The 9,808-nt window shown below is 46.9% G+C and overlaps 1 protein-coding gene across 1 annotated transcript in view; it reads right to left on the bottom strand.

Moving 5' to 3' along the window:
* The window catches only part of LOC105547538 (myosin-11-like), a gene marked incomplete at its 3' end in the record, with an annotated part of 86,023 nt that extends 76,309 nt beyond the window's left edge, over window positions 1-9,714 (bottom strand). The window contains exon 1 of the mRNA XM_011991191.1: window positions 9,631-9,714. The remainder of the gene's footprint in view (window positions 1-9,630) is intronic.
* Between the last annotated feature and the right edge of the window lie 94 nt (window positions 9,715-9,808).

Genomic DNA, 9,808 nt, shown 5'->3' with positions numbered 1-9,808 from the left:
TTTTTGAGACATGGTCTTGCTCTGTCTCCCAGGCTGGAGTGCAGTGGCATGACCTCAGCTCACTGTAACTTCCATCTCCCAGGCTCAAGTAATCCTCCCACCTCAGCCTCCCAAATAGTTGGGACTACAGGCACCTGCAACTATGTCCAGCTATTTTTCTGTATTCTTTGGGGTTTCACCGTGTTGCCCAGGCTGGTCTTAAACTCCTGACCTCAAGTGATCTTCCCTCCTCGGCCTCCCAAAATGCTGGGATTACAGGCATGAGCTTCTGTGCCCGGCCCTAAGTGGGCTCTAATTACCATGTTGATGAGTTGCCTTAAAAGTCAGAAAAAATAGCAAAAAATACAGCAGAAAAATAAAAGGACACGTACATCTCCATTGCCCGGGACCCTGTCTAACCTCAGACTTAAAAACACAAACAAGATCAAGTGCAAAGATTCAGTCTCTGTCCAAAAAAGGAGGGCTTGGAGCAAGCTGGCTTCCCTCTGGCTTTGATGTCTCTGACAGTTACGACGTGCAAAATCTGCTTTGGTCAAAAGGCAGCAAGATGGGGGATGAGAAGCTTGGACTCACGCTAGAATGCTGTTTTCCATAGCATGCTCCTTGGAACCCTAATTCCCTGAAATATCTGGGCTGGGGTGGAGCTGGGGAGGTTGAGAAGCTCTTCCAACAGTGGGGCAGTCAAGGTCAAATCCATTTGGAAGGTGCTACATATTCCCTTTCCCTCATTGAGACACAAAACACACATCAGGACATTTAAGTCTCTGGCAGATCTGGAAACCTGAAAGCTGTTTTGCTGCTATGAGCCTTGGGTCCCCAAAACAACATTTGGCCACAGATTTGCCCTTGAGAAAATTCAGTGAGCCTGACAAATTAATAATACTAATACTAGTAATAGTAGTTGTTAACTCGGTTTTTTTGTTTTTTTTGTTTTTTTGTTTTTTGACAGAGTCTTGCTCTGTCACCCAGGCTGGAGTGTAGCGATATAATCTCAGCCCACTTCAACCTCCACCTCCTGGGTTCAAGTGATTCTCGTGCCTCAGCCTCCCAAGTAACAGGGACTACAGGCATGCACCACCACACCTGGCTAATTTTTATATTTTTAGTAGAGATGGGGTTTCACCATGTTGGCCAGGCTGGTCTTGAACTCCTGGCCTCAAACAATTGATCCTCCCACCTCGGCCTCCCAAAGTGCTGGGATTACAGGCGTGAGCCACCGCACCTGGCCACAACCTCTGCACTGTTGACTCTCGGGCTGGGTCATTCTGTGTCGTGAGGGGGGCTCTTCTGTGCATTGCAGGATGTTCTGCAGCACCCCTGGCCTCTGCCCACAAGATACCAGTGGCACCCCTTCCTCCACTCATGACAATCAAAAGTGTCTCCAGACACTGCTGGATGTCCCCTGGGGTGGCAAAACTGCTCCCAGTTGAGAACTACAGCTTTAGAATAAAAACAAGGGCTGTCTTGGGAAAGGCCGTTAAAGCTGAGAGCAGCTCTCACTGAGTCAAACTCAACTTGGAGTACCGACTGCAGAAGGTCAGACGGGGGCAAGGTGAACACATTGGACCAGAGACGGACCACCAGTTGGCCCAACCCCAGGGACACTCTCCATCTACCTTGGTGCACCTTCCCAACCCTCCCTCCTCCACCATCGCTCATGTTTAAGGTCCTGCATCAGCTCCAAGGGCTGAAAGGACATCTCTGAAATTATTACCCAGAACTGCTGATCACAAAGTACAGTTCACTTATCAAGAGCTGCTCTCAATGATTTTGGTTGGGGGAAGGGTCTCATTATATACCCAGGGTAGAGAGCAGTGGTGCAGTCATAGCCCACTGCAGGCTCAAACTCATGGGCTCAAGGGATCCTCCCACCTCAGGTGTGGGCCACTATGCCCGGCTAATTTTACTTTTTGTAAAGATGGGGGTCTTGCTATGTTGCCCAGGCTGGTCGCAACCTCCTGATCTCAAATGATCCTCCTGCCTTGGCCTCCAAAAGCTCCAGGATGACAGGCCTGAGCCACCTCGTCCGACTTTCTCGAATGTTTTGATGAAAACAAATGTCTCTGTCACCTTTGGCATTAGTGGCGTTTGACACATCTGAGTGTGTCAGCCCTGTTTTCAGTCCTGTCCTGACCAACAACTGCTTTTTTTTTTTTTTTTTTTTTTTTTTGGAGACAGGATCTGGCTCTGTTGCCCAGGCTAGAGTGAAGAGGCGCGATCTCACTGCAAACTCTGCCTCCCAGGCTCAAGGCATTCTCCCATCCCAGGCTCCCAAGTAGCTGGGATCACAGGCACACACCAGCACACTCAGCTAATTTTCTAATTCTCGTATTTTTTTGTAGAGACAGGGGGGCTCACTTTGTGGCCCAGGCTGGTCTCAAACTCCTGAGCTCAAGCGATCTGCCTGCCTCAGCCTCCTAAAGTGCTAGGATTACAAGCGTGAGCCACCGTGCCCAGGCTGCTTCATTTTTTGAGCACAAACAAGCTATTCATTAGCCTCTGGAAGACCTTAGGATGTCAAGTAACAAGTCTCAACTCTGCCCCAAACCCGTTGGGTGACTCTGGACGAGTCACTTGCCCTCTCTGGGCCTTGTGTTTTTCATTTAGGGAAAAGAAATCAATGGTAGGCTGACCTAGCTCTACCATGCTGTGGGACCCGTCTGTGACTCCTGGCCAAAGGGCTGAAACTGGACCAACTGAGAATGTCAGGCTGCTTTAGGTTTTGTTGTCGTCAGCTTCATTTTTCCCAGAGGAACTCAGGGGCAAAAGATCTTACCCTCTCTGCTTCAACATTAATAAAAAGTAAATTAGGCCGGGAGTGGTGGCTGATGCCTATAATCCCAGTACTTTGGGAGGCCGAGGGAGGAGGATCATCCGAGGTCAGGAGTTCAAGACCAGCCTGGCCAACACAGTGAGACCCTGTCTCGACTAAAAATATAAAAATTAGCCAGGTGTGGTGGTGGGCGCCTGAAATCCCAGCTACTCGGGAGGCTGATGCAGGAGAATCGCTTTAACCCAGGAGGTGGAGGTTGCAGAGAGCTGAGATCACACTGCACTCCAGCCTAGGCAACAAGAGCAAAACTCTGTCTCCAAAATAAATAAATAAATAAATAAATAAGTAAATTAAATATCCCAGAGCCCAGAGAGTACAGGATTTGCATATCACCTCGCCTGGTCAACAGCTTTCCTCAGGATTTTGCTGTCAAGCCATTGGCTGAAGATTTTGGACCAGAGACACAAACCCAAATGTTTTTGGAGATCAGGTAAGTAATACAGAGTGACCCAGACCAGATGTGAGAGTATTGCACATATTCTAAATACCATGCAGGGCTCAGCACTGTGGCTCACGCCTGTAATCCCAACACTTTGGGAGGCCAAGGCAGGCAGAACGCTTGAGCGTAGGAGTTCGAGACCAGCCTGCGCAACATGGTGAAACCCCATCTGTACAGAAAATACAAAAATTAGCCAGGCATGGCAGCACATGCCTGTAGTCCCATCTACTCGGGAGGCTGAGGTGGGAAGATCGCTTGAGCCTGGGAGGTGGAGGAGGTTGCAGTGAGCTGAGATCATGCCACTGCACTCTAGCCTGGGTGACAGAGTGAGACTCCATTTCAAAAAAAAAAAGAAAGAAAGAAAAATTGCTTGTATTCTAAACATCATAAAGGGCTGGACACAGTGGCTCACATCTGCAATCCAAGCAATTTGGGAGGCCAAGCCAAGAGGATTGCTTGAATTAGGAGTTCTAGACTAGCCTGGGCAACACAGTGAGATCCCATCTCTCAAATAAACGAATGAATGAATGCCACACAGGCAAAACGGAAGTTCTCTGAACCTGATCTGCAACACAATTCACCAGCTGGAAGGACCTCTGCAGTGGAAATCCTCGTTCGAGGCCTGGTCCAGGCATTAAATATGTCGCAGGGAGAGGGACTGGGTACTCTAAATGCACCTGCTCAGCAGGTGCCCAGTAGTACCAAAAAGGCAGTTTAGATCTATTATTAGTAATAGCCACTGTATTTATTGGGCCCCTTGTATTCATCAGGTATCGGGCCTGACAGCTGCCTAGATAGACCATCTGACTATGTCTCATAAGCGCTCTGTAAGGTGGCATCACCTGCTGTTGCTATTTTCCTGCTAAGATGACTGAGGTCCTGGAAGGTAAATGCAAGGCCCCCACTTGTAAAATTTGGAATCAGGAGTAGAATCCAGAATCTAATCCTAATTTTCTGCTAAGAGTAAATGGATACCCAATTAATTCTTAGCAGAAAGTCCCTTTCTTGCCCCTGACCCTCCTCTGCCATTTTCACCCTCCCCTGCCATTTCCACCCTCCCCTCACCATTCACATCCCCCCACCTCCCAAGGGCTTGTTCCCAAGAAAGCCCTACCTCACTTTCACAGAAAAAAAAAAGTGAATGGTGAACCTGTCACTTTCTTATTGCCTTGTGACATCTGCCTAATCATCTGAATACCAATGGTTTCAAATAACTGCAGAAAGAAGTTATCTCACTGTGTAACACTATTTTTTCCTCCCGACCGAGAAAACTTGGTTGGTAAGAGTTACTGTAGCCCCTGTGAAGGAGGCCTCTGAAAGTGAGCAAGAACTGGTTATTTGTGGCCCTAAAAGCCCCACTGTGTTTTTATTTTACAATTCTGGCATACCACAGATTAAAATAAATGTGTAGCCTCCAATGTCAGGGGTCCCCAACCCTTGTGCTGCAGTACCAGTCCATGGCCTGTCAGGAACCAGGCCACATAGCAGGACTGGGCAGTGGGTGAGTGAGCATCACTGCCTAAGCTCCGCCTCCTTCAGATAAGCAGCATTAGATTCTCACAGGAACGTGAACCCTATTGTGAACTGCACATACAAGGGATCTAGGTTGTGTGTTCCTTATGAGAATCTAACCAATGCCTGATGATCTTAGGTGGGACAGTTTTATCCCAAAACCATCCTCCCCACCCCCACTCCATCCCAGGTCCCTGGAAAAAATTGTCTTCCACAAAACCAGTCTCTGGTGCCAAGAGGTTGGGGACTCCTGTCATATGTGACTGCAACAAGTTGCAATTTGCAATACTTTTTTTTTTTTTTTTGAGACTGACTCTCACTCTGTTGCCCAGGCTGGAGTGCAGTGGTGTGATCTCAGCTCACTGCAACCTCTGCCTCCGAGGCTCAAGCGATTCTCATGCCTCAGCCTCCTGAGTAGCTGGGATTACAGGTGCACACCACCACACCCAGCTAATTTTTGTATTTTTAGTAGAGATGGGGTTTAGCAGAGACCATGTTGGCCAGGCTGGTCTCGAACTCCTGACCTCAGGTGATCCACCTGCCTCGGCCTCCCAAAGTGCTGGGATTACAGCGTGAGCCACTGTGCCCAGTCTGCAATGTCTTTAGCTGGTCATTTGCAGTATCTATTAATTTTAGATATGCATGCCCTTTAACTGAGCAATGGCATGTCTGGGAATTTATCCTACAGGTAAATTCACATAATTAGACAAAAAGTCCAAGGCTGAAAGAGTGGCATTATCTATTATTCCCATTTTCCTGCTAAGACTATCAAGGTCCTGAAAGGTAAATACAAGGCCCTCCCTTGTAAAAGTTGGAGCCAGGATTAGAATCCAGATCTGTTTGAAGCCTAATTTACTCAGAGATGGCATTAGCGATGTTTAACACATCTGAATGCGTCAGCCCTGTTCACAGTCCTGTCCTAACAACTCACTGCTTCATCCTTTGAGCACAAACAAGCTATTCGTTAGCCTGTGGAAGACCTTAGGACTTCGAGTTACAAGTCTCAGCTCTGCCTAAAACTCGCTGGGTGACGCTAGGCAAGTCACTTGCCCTCTCTGGGCCTTGTAGTTTTCAGCCTGGTACAGTAAAGTGCTATGCCCTGCATCTTTTTTTTGAGACAGAGTCTCATTCTGTTTCCCAGGCTGGAGAGCAGTGATGCAATCATGGCCCACTGCAGCCTTGAACTCCTGGGCTCAAGCAATCCTCCTACCTCAGCCTCCTGAATAACTAGGACCACAGATGCATGCCACTACGCCCAGCTCATTTTCAAAATTTGTTTGTAGAGATGGTGCCTTGCTTTGTTGCCCAGTCTGGTCTCAAACTCCTGACTTCAAGCCATCCCCCCACCTCAGCCTCCCAAATTGCTGGGATTACAGGTCTGAGCTGCCACACCTGGCCTCTATGGCCCTTTCCTCACAACTTAGATGCGGTTTTTCCTCCCTAGCCCCTGAAACCCTGATACAAGTCACAGATGTCCAACCTCCCCTTTCAGCCGCTGTGAACAGCTTCTTCCTCTGTCCTTGGATCACACGCAAGGTTTCTTTCAAATTCTTGCCTGGCTTTTTCTAAACTCAATCTTTCCTCCATTGTGTGGCCAGGGTTAAATGTTGAAAGGTGAGGGGTGGAGGAAGAAGACATAGAGAGCAAAAAGGCCATCCCTTAAAGTATGCCATCAAGACCCTAAATACGCCAGGCACGGTGACTCACGCCTATAATCCGAGCACTTTGGGAGATCAAGCCAGCCGAATCACTTGAGGTCAGCAGTTCGAGACCAGCCTGGCCAGTGTGGTGAAATCCCATCTCTACTAAAAATACAAAAATTAGCCAGGCATGGTGGTGGGCGCCTATAATCCCAGCTACTCTCTACTCAGGAGGCTGAGGCCGGAGAAGTGTTTGAACACAGTAGGTGGAGGTTGCAACGAGCCAAGATCGCACCAGTGCACTCCAGCCTGGGTGACAGATCAAGACTCTGTCTCAAAAACAAACAAAACCCTAAACAAATGTTATTGGAGTTTGTAACATTCCCAATCCAGCAAAGGAATGGTAGCTAAACATATTAAAGATTCTAATCATCACTTTCAGCCCAATAGAAATGGGGTTGATGAGATCAAAGGGAAGAAACATTAAGAAAAGCTTCTCCTTTAACGGCCACATAATTTAGGCTTCCCAGTTCTGCCAAAGATGAGCCATGCCATACTGAGCAAACATCTTGAACTCTGGTTGTGTTTGCTATAAATAACCATCTACCAAAGTTTCCCAGGGCCTAGGCACTGTGCTAAGCCCTTCATACACATTAGCTCATCAAATCCTCCCATGAGGGTAATCTGTTAAACTCTGGAGTTAGAAAGACCTAGATTTGTAGAATCTTGTTTTCCTTACTGACTAGCTGTCTTGAGCAAGTTATTCAGATGCCATATTTGTAAAATCAAGCCCGTTATAATAACAGTATCTACTCTAAAGGGTTGTTATGAAGACTTAAGATAATGTCCACAAAGGGCTTAGCATCTCACCAGGCAAAAGTACCCAAGAAACATGAGTTATTCTCATTACCCCATTGCCCAGATGAGAAAGTGAGGTTTTGGGAGGTGCTGGAGATGATTTCTAAATTTGTTTATGACCTTCTATGATTCTACTGGATTGAAAATTGAACTTGGTTTTCAAGAAAAATCTACTATATATCTACTCTTGGAATTACAACCTTGTGCCTAAATCCTAAAACCCACCTGTTTCGATTCAAGCCCTGTGGAAAGGAGACAATTCCCTCCCATCCCCCACCCCAAAAAAATCCAACTTCTGAATAAGAGGGTTAGGGAAAAAGAATCCCACTTTTCTCCCAAATCTCTTCTCCTTAGGGCTTCTCCACCAGTTCTTCAATGGGTGAGGGATACAGTAGAGAAATCCCCAGGGCCGGGACCAACCGGGCCGTAGTGCAAGGCTGGGTAACTGACGAGGGGGCTGGGGATGGCCTCATGGAAAACGCTTCCATAAATGGGCATGTTTGCCTCAATCTCAGCCCTCCCACGGAAAAGTAATGATAACAAATCCATAACAAATACCTTGTACGGAATAACACATCTATTTTGGACATGATAATAAAAATACATGGTGTTTACAGGGCAAGCCCGGCGGCTTCTCGAAAAAGGCCCAACTAGTTCACATTCTGGACTCTAGGGGTGGCAGCCCACGTAGGGTCACTGGTTTCAACTAGATCACTTCCCGCCCCCACAACCAGGGGACAAACAGTGCCTTTTATTTAAAATGTGCAAAAAGTCAGTTTATGTTTTCTTCAAAAGACATGGTGATAAACATTTACTTTGTTGGAAGCATTTAGTCCCACCAGAAACCTGACCCCAACAAGTTTGAGTCCATGGTAAAGAAGATAGTGGGGTCAAGGGTATGAACTTGGACTCAAACAGATCCGGGAATGGGTTCTACCACTTGATGGCTGTGTGACACTTTACCTCTCTGAGCCTCAGCTGCCTTGTATACTAAACAGACATCATAATGCCTTTCTTGTGAAGTTGTTGCAAAGATTAAATGAGATAAGTTAAATGTTGCAACAGCGTGTGGCACTTAAGTGTTCCATCAACAGTAGCTATCTCAATGGGAAAACATCAATTTCCTTCCAACAAAATTCCCTATCTTATTTCACATCCTGCCATCTAATGACTTTCAGTTCAGCGTCAAGTTGCCTCTCTCAATAATTCTAAAATAGTATCGTGAAGTAAATCAAACAAAAAACTACACAAAGCAGTTTACTAACAGCCTGCCTTCTTTTCATCAAATGCCGGACAGTTCACAATTTAATCTCTCAGTTCTTCATACTGCAACTAAACCCTCCCGGCCTTGGGTTTCTAAATGTTTTCTTTTACTTCTGGACAAGCATGGTTTGAATGGTACTTTTTCTCAAGTGGCAAAATCCCTACCAGACCCTGTGCTGGAAGAAAACCTACAACAGACAGTAGCCACACTTTCTTTCGTTTTACCCATTTGGTTGGACACTAGAGAGGCATTGACACAGGTGACTCTGCGGGAAATTCCGGTATAATCTTACCTAATGCACCTGCAGATTGTGGAAGCAAATGGAGACTTTGGAGCCCACCTGGGTATCTGGGGGCCCTTGGGGGGTCAACCTGGGTGAGATTTTTTTTTTTTTTAATTTGGAGAAGATGAAAAAGTGGGCTGTAATAAACTAGATCACAACCAGCCTTATCTCCCAGGGGTTCTCGACATAGTACCTGATAGAACTGATAAAAACACTTTCCTTTCTGCTAAGCCTATGCCCATGTGTTTTTAACTGATTTAATGCATTATCAACACAACTGTGCAATACCGTCAAATCCACTAGGAGCCTCACCTTGCCTGTCTGTGTGATAGCAAGTGACTTTTCAGTGAAGTTGAGCTGTGTTTTTTTGGTGCCTAGAATAAAAGTGAGATGCCTGACTGTCTGCACTGAACCTCTGAGATTTCCAAGGGAGTATATCTCCTGGATTAGCCTCTTAACAAGAATCACCCAGGACTGATTTTCTTTTTTAAGGCCGTTTTTTCTGGGGATTCTAGAGTTGGGAAATGCAGTTGGGTCCAGGCATTGATATCGTTAATAAGCACTCCCAAAATAGTACTTCTCACTGGCAACCTTGAGAAATGCTGTTTGGGGAAAGTCTAGGATAATCTAGGATGATAGGGCAGAGAGACATCCAAATCACAACTCTACCCCCACCATGGTCCTTACGAGGTTGACAACAGGGACCCCTAAGTGCAACCCAGCCCCTATAGAATACCCTATAGGACTTTTAACACCCCCACCCCCCTGCAATCTGCCCCCAGAAGGACAACTACTACTTACAGATCTCCCACTGGGGGCTAGTGGAAAGGAAACTGGATGGCGAGCTCGGATCTGACGCACCTCCCAGGCCGGAGCGTCCAAATCTCCCTGCGCGTCTCGGACGCCTCTCTTTATAGACCCGGAGCTGCCCGCGGGTGGGAAAGGGGAGGAGGCCGAAGGGGTGGAGTTGGGGAGGGTC

Source organism: Mandrillus leucophaeus, unplaced genomic scaffold (assembly GCF_000951045.1).
Source record: "Mandrillus leucophaeus isolate KB7577 unplaced genomic scaffold, Mleu.le_1.0 Scaffold390, whole genome shotgun sequence".
NCBI lineage: Eukaryota > Metazoa > Chordata > Mammalia > Primates > Cercopithecidae > Mandrillus > Mandrillus leucophaeus.
Note: the sequence above shows the minus strand (reverse complement) of the source record. Positions and strands in the feature narration are given on the sequence as shown.